This window comes from Taeniopygia guttata, chromosome 1 (genome assembly GCF_048771995.1).
Source record: "Taeniopygia guttata chromosome 1, bTaeGut7.mat, whole genome shotgun sequence".
Classification (NCBI taxonomy): domain Eukaryota; kingdom Metazoa; phylum Chordata; class Aves; order Passeriformes; family Estrildidae; genus Taeniopygia; species Taeniopygia guttata.
Window position 1 is genome coordinate 76,516,831 of NC_133024.1, and position 11,102 is coordinate 76,527,932.

Genomic DNA, 11,102 nt, shown 5'->3' on the forward strand with positions numbered 1-11,102 from the left:
TGTCACCCTACAAAAAAGCAGCTTTCTGGGAAAACTTTATAAATATGAAATATCTAAATCAGTGAATTAAACTCCAAAGGTATAAGTAATGTTCATTTCTGCACACTGAGTCATCCTGACTAGTGCTTCTCTTTTCAGATCAATGTCCAGTCCTTTAAGCTTTCCTTTCTGGGAGATCAAACAGCAACTTTAAGCTTTTCTTTCTACTCAAACAGCAACTTACTCTCCCAGGAATGAGCCGAGGAACCAGACAAGGGTAGGATGCAATTTTATTTAAAAAATATATATGTTTAGTGATAAAAAGCACATTTTCTATAAATAACAAAAAATATCCCTGTGTTGTCCAGGACTGATATTTTCCCTGCCTTTGGCAGTATATGCTCCACAAGATTCGTTTCTAGTGTACTTCCAAACTATGTAGCAATGATGCACCTACAAATCATTAGTGTTTTCTCTGTTTCCACCAAAATTTTAAAATTTCAGTTTTCAGTTTCCGTGTGAAAGGGTGTCCCTTCTACAAAGTTTGTGATGTAGCCTTTCTTCCTCTCAAGATGCTACGGGTAACCCTGCAGCTGTGTATTTCTTCCAGCAGAGGAAGCTTGTGTAGTTTCAAAAGCACACAGCTTGCCTTCCACAGATAGATTTGGCTGTGCATTTATGTTCTGGTTCAACAAGCCACTTGTCAGAAAAAGGTTTTGTCAATTACAGAAGCAGAGCTGGAAATCCAAACAATGGCATTCTACTCTAAGTCTTGTGAATGCTGAAGGTGAAAAATTTTGGTTATTAAATTACATTCCCCAAAGAAAAAGCCTTTTTTTTTTTCCTATGCTTGTATAAAACATGCCATTTTGTATATATTTCCCTTCCTGCAGTGATGTTATTCTTATCATTCATAGAAAACGACAGGTTTTTGAGATTCGTAATAGAAGAAAATTCATTTTCTTATAGTACTGAGGATCATAGTGGATAAGCCAGAATGGGGCAGGAAATGGAAGAAACATCTTGAGTATTATATGCTGTTTATTAATAATGAGCAGAATATAAGTGCCTGAAAGTATTTTCTTATTCCAGGCAAACAATTAAAATTAGATGGAGACCTAGAGCTCATTAAGAAGCATGAGATTGATTTTACTGTCCTATGCCTCTGCCCCTGAAGAGCATCATTGCATTATATCTTGCTTTTTATAAGCCTTTCTCTTAGCCCCTTGTCACACAAACCAAACATATGCAAATGGAAGAAAACATACCTTCTCTATCTCCTTCTCACATTTCACATTTTATAATGGAGACATCAGTTCTTATCTCAGGTCAATGTCTGTGTAGACAGCAGACTAGCAAACTCTCTGGACTAAATGGATCCATTAAGCGCGACCTTTAATGGTTTTAAACTAAAATAGAGTCAATTTAGATTAGATAGAAGGAAGAAGTTTTTTATGGGGAGGGTGATAAAACACTGGAACAGGTTGCCCAGAGAGGTGGTGGACGCCACATCCCTGTAAACATTAAATGTCTGAGTGGACTGGGCTCAGAACACCCTGGTCTACTAGAAGATGTTCCTGTCCCCAGCAGGGGGGTTGGACTAGATGACTTTTAAAGGTCCTTTCCAGCCCAAACTATTCTGTGATTCTGTGACCCTGTAATCACGCTGAGACATGCACCTTAGACAATCCATGTCATCACAGATGTGAAATGTTTGCTTGCAAGCTACAATTGTCCCAGCAGAAAAACTCGCACTGTATCTCATTGCTAACTGATAAGTAGCAGTCTTAAAACTGCTAAAACTGACTGCACTACTTCACTATTTTAATTCAAGGATTATCTCATTTTTTACTCTTCATTAATTTCCCTGTATACCAGCTGTTACCTGTAAAATCTTGTGTTGACAGAAGTGTATTGTATTCATCTGTTGAATAAATTAACATATGGATTCCTGCAAGTACCAGTTGTCACTCTGGGATGTAGTTACCAAGTGAAAACCATCATAATGTGCTGAGTTTTTCAGAGTACAGCTTTGTGCTGTGTTTAATCCAATTTAAATGCAGTCTACTGCCAAAGTGCTAATCCAACTCTTCCTTTCTCCCAGCCCTGGCTCCAGTCCTTGCATTAGCAATCACGTGCCTGCTTGGTGATTTGGATCAGTTCACTGATCCCATGGGAAATGCATCCACATCCTGCTGGATTAGTGTCCTGTGGCAGCAGTCCCTGGGTGTCATGCAGTAGGGACACCATGTGGAGGGAGCGAGGGAGGGAGGCCAACACCTCCCAGTCTCTGCTAGCCCACAGCTAGCTCAGATGAGCTAGGAGGTGAAACTCCATCCAGAATGTCCTCTATGGAGTGGGATGGTGGCTCCATCTCTGTCATACCAGAGAAGCCACCTTCTCAGCTTGCAGGAATGAATGCTCCTGCCTATGGTTTAAACCCAGAGCTGTGTATTCATAGCAGTCAGTCTTCACAGAGAATGTACAGAAGGAAACAGTGGAGGGATGACTTTGCTGACAATAAACCTCTTTGCTAGGCAATCAGAGACCCTCAGCTTGCAGCCTTCATGGCCCAAAATTTAACACCCAAAAATGAAAAGCCAGAAATCAGATACCCTCAAAAAAAGTGATCTTGTTATTTTGGGAAGGTTTCTATCAGGCCATGAGCTATTTTCTAGTACTTGAACCTGCCATCATTCCCACTAGGTATGTGTGGGGAACAGCTACAGCTTGTAACTGTGCCCCACAAAAATGCAGCTCCTGTGCGTGTACCTTCCTACTCTGCCCATCATTCCCTTTCCATTTAGCCTTCTAGAAGTAATAACCAACTAAGTTCCTGTTGTGCTCACAATGCTCTGACACAATCCAGCCATTTTCCACCTCCTCCTCCAGACCTCCTCTCATTCACAAAAATCAGCTGCAACCTCCCACTTGCCCCAGACCTTTGGCAAGGTACCAGAACCTTGCACTCTCACGGCACCTACAGCTGCCAGCTCAGTTTTCCTCCTACCTTTTTTATGAGAGCAGGCTTCCTGGGGATTTTGGACTGTGTATATCTCTTCTGCCAGCTGAGGCAGTGGGTACCTGATGCTTTTATTGCAAATAGGAGCAGATCTTGCTGTTTTGCATCAGCACTACTGTTCTTCCCTGCGCAGAAGCAAATTTACAGTGAGCTATAGTAGGCTTCTATTTACATTTCAGTGGAGTAGTAGAGCTGCACAGTCTTCCCATCCCACTGTCTTCTGACAGCAGAGGGATTTGCCTCAGCATCACAGCTGCAGGAGGTCACAAATCTACATTTTTTTTCTGTATAAGCTTAAGTGGGAAAAACACATATAAGCCCTTGAAACTACTATCAAGAATTACCATTGTCTGGATGGTATACAGACTTACTTGGGTTAAAGGCAAATTTCTGCTACACCCAGTGTGCAGAACTCACCTTGACAGTCTGTTCTTCCTGAATGAGGTTCTAGTTTTTTACCTGAATACAGCAATTTTGTCAGATATTTACTCTCAGTTCCACTCATTCTGCATCTTGGACCTGGAATATATCCTGCCCCGAAGTGCACCTTCTTCCCAAACTCTCCAAGGTGCCTTGTCTCCTCATAACCTTCCCTATTATTCTCTTGAGAAACTTTTCAGTACCAACTCACAGATAGTGTGGTCTAAGTATTATAGATCATTCTATGTGCATATATATACATATGCATAGATATATGTTGCCCTGATTTCTAAAAGTGTTTTCTTTTATAGTTCTTTTGAAAGTTTTAAAGTTCTCATAAAACTTCTTTAACCTTCTGATAATGTTTACATATTTGAGAGTCAGAGTTCCCACACAATTTCATGTGTAAATAGAATAGTTTACATAGTTCTCTGTGGGTAGAGAGAAATGATTGATCTTTGGACCAGTGTGGTTGGAGAGATGGTAATTCCATCCTCCAATCCACAGTCACCTTTAGAATTCTATAAATACCAGATGTTCAAATAAAATGGAGACTTTTTCTCTTCTGAACCTACCAAATTTCTGTATACTCATTTCGTGTCCAATAATGACATACATATATATATATATAATCAGCTACATCTATGTAAGGTGATGTAGTTCTGTGCACTGATATCATACTGATATCAGCACAAAGATTCTCATCAGCTTCACTGGATTCTTGATTTCTGATGTTTCTAGGTAGTACAAAAACTTCTCAGCCCATGACATATCCTTCTTTTTACCTGCATATAGGTTGACACTATTGTCACTGACTTATTTCCATGAGCAGTTTTCTCAAAGAATGTAATACATCCCTATCCTTGCAGTTACTTGTATTTATGAAAGTAAAATAAAAATTTCTAATCTCTTCCTCACTATAGCTCAAGGTTTTACCATGTGTCTTCACATGATTCTTCCAGCAGAAACACAAGTTCACATAGTTTTAATGTTCTGTTAACCAAAGAAGCATTTTCAAAAGATGCATCCCTGTGATTTTTATACACATGAAGTGTTTATATTTAATGACTTGAGTGTTCAACCAATTTCTGTAGAGATTTTTAAAGCATTTCAGTTCAGCTTTAAGATTAAATTCCAGGCTTCCCAAGAAGTCCATGTGAGGATGAGAGTGCAGCATCATTTGGGTGTTTAACTGCTCAAAGACTGTCCTTCCCAACAACCACATCTTTCTTCAACACTGCCATCATTTCATGTTGATTTAGACTGATCTGGAAACCACACCTCTCCCCTACAGAGATCCTAAGCTGAAGTTTCCTCTGCTTTCCATAGGGCAGACACAGTGGAGGACAGAGCAGGGAGTAGCAGCCCAAAAGTCCTTGCAGACAGGTCCTTGGCCCCAGTCTGAAGATCTGGTTAGAAGTGCCTGAGGAGCTGCCATGCAGCAGACTTTCCTAACTCCTCCCATCCCAAACCTTTGTCACTGAGCATCTCAAATGCCCACATCAGCCCTTCCCAAATTATTTCAAGTATGTGGTGCTTGGGTAATGTAAATATCCTCTGAACAGTCCTGCCTCCCAAAGCTCTCCCATCCAAGTCACAATTCATTGCAAATCGCTTCTGCTTTGAACAACCTCCCCAGGACCAGTTAGCTGAGGGTCCATCCAGGGGCTGGTCACAATTCTCTCAACCCTTACAGCAGCAGCAGCCATAGCCCCACAGGCTATGGATGTTCCTTGTTGTCCTCTCAAGGAGTATACCCAAAGCTTTTTTCTTAGCATGTCCGAGTTTCAAGTTTGCAGGATAGCTCTAAAACCTGCATCTCTATACACTTGACAAGATGGCAGGATGACAAGTGCAGTGCTTAGGAGATGTCTAAAACGGAATGTTATTCAGGAATGAGCTGCTCTTCCAACAAACTCCCTTAAGGGTCAGTGTCTAGCTGGCATGGCCTCACCAAGAGCCATCTTGGAGAGCTGGGGGCACCTATCAAATGCAGCGATTATGGCTTTCTTGTTAAAGACAGGGTGGGCTAAATAGTTGTACAACAGATTAATAGGCTGGGAAGCATTCCAGGAGGCAGAAATCTGAAATCAATGCGTACTCACTCTGTCAGAACCAAATGCAGCCCAAATTTGTATCCACTTAATGCTGAAGTGTCTACATATCCCTTTGTTTAACATGGTGTTGTTTTTTCTGGGGATTAGTCTGCTGTGCCCACAGAAGGCAATTTTGCTTTGTCTGACTGACATTTTGCTCAGTTACAAAAAAAGCCCTGAACTTGCTTGTGTCTTTGTTTCTTAGGACAGAGTTTCATGCCTGGTGTTTAAATCCTGCAGTTAAACTGAAATAAGCACAAAATGAAGTTGTAGCCAGTGATTTTATCGTCTTTTAGGGTAAGAGTGTTGGGTGCTGCAGCACAATCAGCTTTATTCTGGTTCTTTACTACTCTTCAATATCAAAGTTTCCTTTTTATAATACCATGTGCTATTTTGGCACTTGTAAAAGTGTAAAAACTTGTAAAAGTTTGTAAGAGAGGCAATTTCCATCAATGCTGCCAGAGACTCTTGCTAAAATCCACTCAAATATTTTTATTTTTCTAAACATACAGTAGCCTTATGGTCTTCAAAAGCAGTACTGATCTATGTGTCTCATATGATACCATGGTGATCTAGGTATTTTCATAGGGTAATCTGAAGCTTGTAATACCTGCGAGCGAAGAGTAACAGTTTGAGAGCCAGTGCTGTGACAGTAATTTTTATTCATTATTTTAATGAATAATGAATTAATTATTAAGTTAATGATGGGGGGTGGGGAAGGTTTCTGGGTGTGCCTCTCCGGTCCCTTCCCTGCCACTGTAGAGTATTTTTCTGCCACCTGGTGGTGGAAAATGAGGTCCTGGGGAGGGACACCGGGCTACGTTTAGGGAAGCTTTGCCTGATCAAGGGGCCTAGAATTGGCAAAGAAAGAAAGGTTAAATAAAGGTAGGAAAGTGTCGTGTATTTTACATTTACCAATATTACCTAGAGTCTGTAGTCACAGACTGGAGTTTCACTGCAAAAAGTCCAATCTAGAAAAAGCAAATAAATCCTTCCTGTTGAACAAGCTGTCTCATGGCAGATGGGAAATGGCTCTGGGCTTCTCTAATTCCTCCTGGTTCTGCCAAGCTCCCTGAGCTGGACATAGGTGGCACAGAACGGCATCTTGGGTCTGCCCCCTACCACAGGGGTGGCAGCAAGTCAGGGAGGGAGCTGAGTTCATCCCCTGTGTGCTGTGGGTGCTGGAGCAGCCATCTGCCCTGAGGCTCTAGTGGAGAAATCATGAGTCACACTTGCAATGAATGCATGAAAAAAACACCTAAAACCAAAAACCAGCCAACCAAAAGATGCCCGTAACTGAATTTCTGTAACTCAGTCAAGAATGTGTTGGTGAGTGACTACAGCCTGGCCCAAAACAGAGAGGAGATGGTCTGTGGCAGTAACACCTTGCTGTGCTACAGCAGAGAATATAATGACCATTAGTCTCACATTCCTGCTCCCTGCAAGACAGAAGGGACAGATGTAGAGAATCTGGAGGTTCTCTCTTCCCACCCTTCCCAATTTCTATTCTCAGTTTCTTAAACAAAATCTCCCCCTCCAGTTTCAGCACTCAGCCAGGCCCTGCCACCCTGGGACATCCACAACTCTAACTTGAGTACACTTGTATAGCAGTGCTCTACTCCTACCCTCCCATGTTTGGGATCAGATTTCAGTAAAAATACATTCAATGTCATTCATTCACTTAGGTGGTCAAAGAATTGACCTCAGGCACTTTGTTAAATTAAAGTACCAGCCTGAAGGAGATTAAAAAATTGAATTTTTTGAACCTTTACTTGAAATATGGTTTTGTACAATATGACCTTTAGGAAATAGAACTCCCACCTAAGTAGAAAACATTTCCAGTTTTCACTACCAAGGAAGGACTTGGTAGTGAAGGACATACCAAGGTATGGCTCTGGGAGCATTGATTATTTATTTATTTATTTTAAGTTTGCAAGGCTTAAATAAAATATTTTTTCCCAGCCGGGAAAGGATTTAGAATTTTTTAAAAAGCCTTTTATGGGCTAAGATGGAAAGAAGACCATACAGGAACATATATTGCATTCCTCTGAATCTCACAAGATCCAGAGGATAAACACAATTTCACATGAGCAGACAGCTGAAATTTCATCTTAATCTCATGAGAGTTTTATTTGCAACTTAACAGCAGCAACAGGTCAAATGAGGGATTGCAACAGCAGTTTGAGAACCACTGCTGTGACAGTGCCTCAATATTTTGTGCTTAGTCCTTGGATAATTTTTATTCCTTATTTTATTTATTTATGCATCTTCCACAGTTTCGAATTTAACTCCCCTCACCCCCAAAATACAGCAATAGGATTACAGAGACAGAGCCACTTTCACTGCAGATATTCTTACGGGTGTTTCAGAAGGTTTTATGACCATTTTGGCACTGAAGGGAAAACCAGCTCTTTCATCCCAGTACATCTGCCAGCAAAGGCAAACCTGTCTGGTTAGCATCTGCAATAATTAGGAAGTAGTTGCTGGCTAGCCAATGTGAAATACATGTGCAAGAAAGGTCAGAAGGATTCCAGCAGCCTGTTAGCCTGACCTCAGTGCTTAAGGAAGGTTATGGAACAGATTATCTTGAGTGTGATCACACAGCACGTGCAGCGGATCAGGCCCAGTCAGCAGAGGTTTAGGAAAGACAGGTCCTGCTTGACCAACCTGCTTTCCTTCCATGACAAGGTGATCCACCCAGTGGATGAGGGAAAGGCTGAGGGTGTTGTCTACCTATAATTCAGTAAAGCCTCTGTACCTGTTCTCTCACAGAATTCTGCCGGAAAAGCTGGGAGCCCACAGTTTGGACAGATGCACTCTTCGCAGGGTAAAAAACTGTCAGGAGTGGTAGTGGATGGAGTTACATCCAGCATACAGGGAGCAGTCCTGTTTAATATCTTTATTGATGACCTGGACAAGGGGATCAAATTCTCCCTCAGTCAGTTTGCAGAGGACACCAAGCTGTAGAGTAGGAAGACTCTGCAGAGGCATCCGGATAGCAGAGATCCATGAGCAGTGGCCAATGGTATGAGGTTCAAAAAGACCAAGTGCCAGGTCCTGCCCTTGGGTCACACTCCCTGTAGCACTACAGGCTGGGGTCAAGTGGCTGGAAAACTTCCTAGCTGAAGAGTATCTCAGGGTGCTGGTCAACAGCCAGCTGAACAAGAGCCTGCAGCGAGCCCAAGTGGCCAAGAAGACCAGTGGCATCCTGGCTTGTTGCTTATTACATCAGCAATAAGTGTGGCCAGCAGGACCAAAGCAGCAAATGCCCTCCTGTATCAGCACTGGGAAGGCCACAGCTCAAGTCCTGTGCTCAGTTTTGGGTCCCACATTACAGGAAAGACATTGAGGTGATGGAGCAAGTCCAGAGAAGGGCAATGGAACTGGGGAAGGCTCTGGAGTACAAATCCTGTGAGGAGCAGCTGAAGGGGCTGGGGGTGTCTAGCCTGGAGAAAAGGAGGCTCAAGGGAGACCTGGTCCCTCTCTACAATTGCCTGAAAGGAGAGTGTAGCTAGGTAGGGATCAGTCTGTTCTCCCAGGCAAAGGATGAGAGGAAAATACCTCAGGTTGTGCCAGGGGTCATGTCTGTAGGAAGAACAGCATTGACTGAATTGGAGGGAAATGAGGCATCTTTGATTTTTCTGAACCTGCTCCTGGTGGAGGAGAATGATTTTACTTGTTACTGCCCTTTTGCTAATTTGTCTGCCTTTCACATTTTAAGGCAAAACCCAACTGTTTTATTACCACAATGGTCGGTGAATGTTATGCTAAAGTACTACATCAAGCTGTGAAAGAAAGAGGCAGAAGCAAGTCGTAGAGTATGTATAGGTGGCTTGCAATGGCTTCCAGGAAATTTTAAGAAACCAAACAACTTTGTATAGACATTTGTCTGTAACTATGGATAAGTTTTTCCAAAGATTATGCGACTAATAAGGCAATTTTTAAGAACAGCAAATGGCAGAGGATGGATTTATGTAGTTCAGATAATATGACACTGAACTATTTTAAGTCAAGTGTCATTAGGCTGAGCTAAGGGGGAGTTTGAAAAAAACAGAGAAGCTTTACAGTATATTTGTAATATTGTTAAGCATACAGACATACATATTCCTGTATCTACCTGGCCACGCATGAGTGCAGATTAAATTGCTAGAGCAGGGTGTCATAATTCACTACTCATGCATATTGTTAGTTTAGAATGATAAACTATTAATTTGATTAATTTCAGGCTGTCTTCTCTGTAACAGAACATTATATTCAAAAGCAGTAAGTCTGGTAGTCTAGACAGCAGCATGCTAAACTAAACACTTTCATACATTTAGAGGTTAACTGTTTCTTAAATGCTTAAAACTAAGGAACTGAAAACACTCAATTTCAGCCTAAAGACCAATTCCCTGGACACAGTCACAGAAACGCTGACAGGAACTACCTGGCTAGGCACATGTATATTTTAACTTTAATTACTTAAATTCCTGTTGAAAATAAGATTAAAACCTTGTCACACATAACTGTCTCCATTCTACCTTACAGGTAATTTTCACCTCATCAGAAAGGTTGCCTATCTAAATTTACAGTATTATTTGCTTTCTAAACATAAACCACATCCATCACGTTGTAGACAAGTTAGTGGGTTTACTAAAGCAGTAAAATAACATCAGCTTATCGTATAAAAACTGGACACATGACCTGTATTTCAAGGGGAAAAAAAGGTAGTGTTAAAATGATAAATAAACATTTCACTTGGCATGGATAGAGTAGCAGGCAGAAGATGCTTTTCTATTGGGTAAAGTTAGGAGATAATTTATTTTGCTTAATTTGCATGGCAGAAGAAAAGCTGGCTAGTCTGCCATAAATAAAGCTAGTATAAAATTCGCTTAACTCCTCAGAGGATGGCAGGGAGCCAGTTGCTCCTGTGGCTGTTACAGTAGACTCTCAGTTCCATTGGCTGGGGGACATGCAGTATCCCAAACCCATGGGAAAGGCTCTCCCCAGATGACCTGAGAGACCAAGAGGGGATTACTGCCTCTGGTGTAACAGAACTATCTCTAACAGAAGCAAAGAGTGCCTTGGACTTGCCTTTTCAAACTTCATTGGAAATTGTCTTCATGGATGAGCAACTATTCTCAGTGTACATGGAGGCCTAGGTGCCAGCAACTCCGGTGGGAACAGGGAGCACAGGGGCCCAGGGACCCGCAGTGTGAGCAGAACATCCATGGGTTGAATATGGATGTCTGTGTCATCACTTGCAAATACCAAAATGGAATTGCTGTAAAATAGGATAAGAGTATTGGAAGACAGGTATGAAAGCAGCTGAAAGTCTGGCCAGGCTACTGGAGGGGCCAGTGAGTCCCAGCTGCTGGAAAAAGCGTAGGATGTAGACCCTAAAGAACGAGAATTACCAAAACAACACTCAGACCACTGGCACTCCATAAAATGGAGTTCAGGACTACAGGAGCAGGTCCTGTTAAGGAGCAAAATTTAGTCTCTCCTAGCATAAATTTAGTAAGTGCTATGGTATATTAAGATAGAGAAGACCAGCACTGATCTGTTAGTTTTAAGTGATGGAGCATGTAGATAAAGACGCCACA

At 41.8% G+C, this 11,102-nt stretch overlaps 1 long non-coding RNA gene across 1 annotated transcript in view; it reads left to right on the forward strand.

The window, feature by feature from the left end:
* The window catches only part of LOC140684477 (uncharacterized), a 33,371-nt gene that overhangs the window by 2,925 nt on the left and 19,344 nt on the right, over positions 1-11,102 (forward strand). The window contains exon 2 of the long non-coding RNA XR_012056793.1: positions 139-256. This is a non-coding gene — a long non-coding RNA (uncharacterized lncRNA). The remainder of the gene's footprint in view (positions 1-138; positions 257-11,102) is intronic.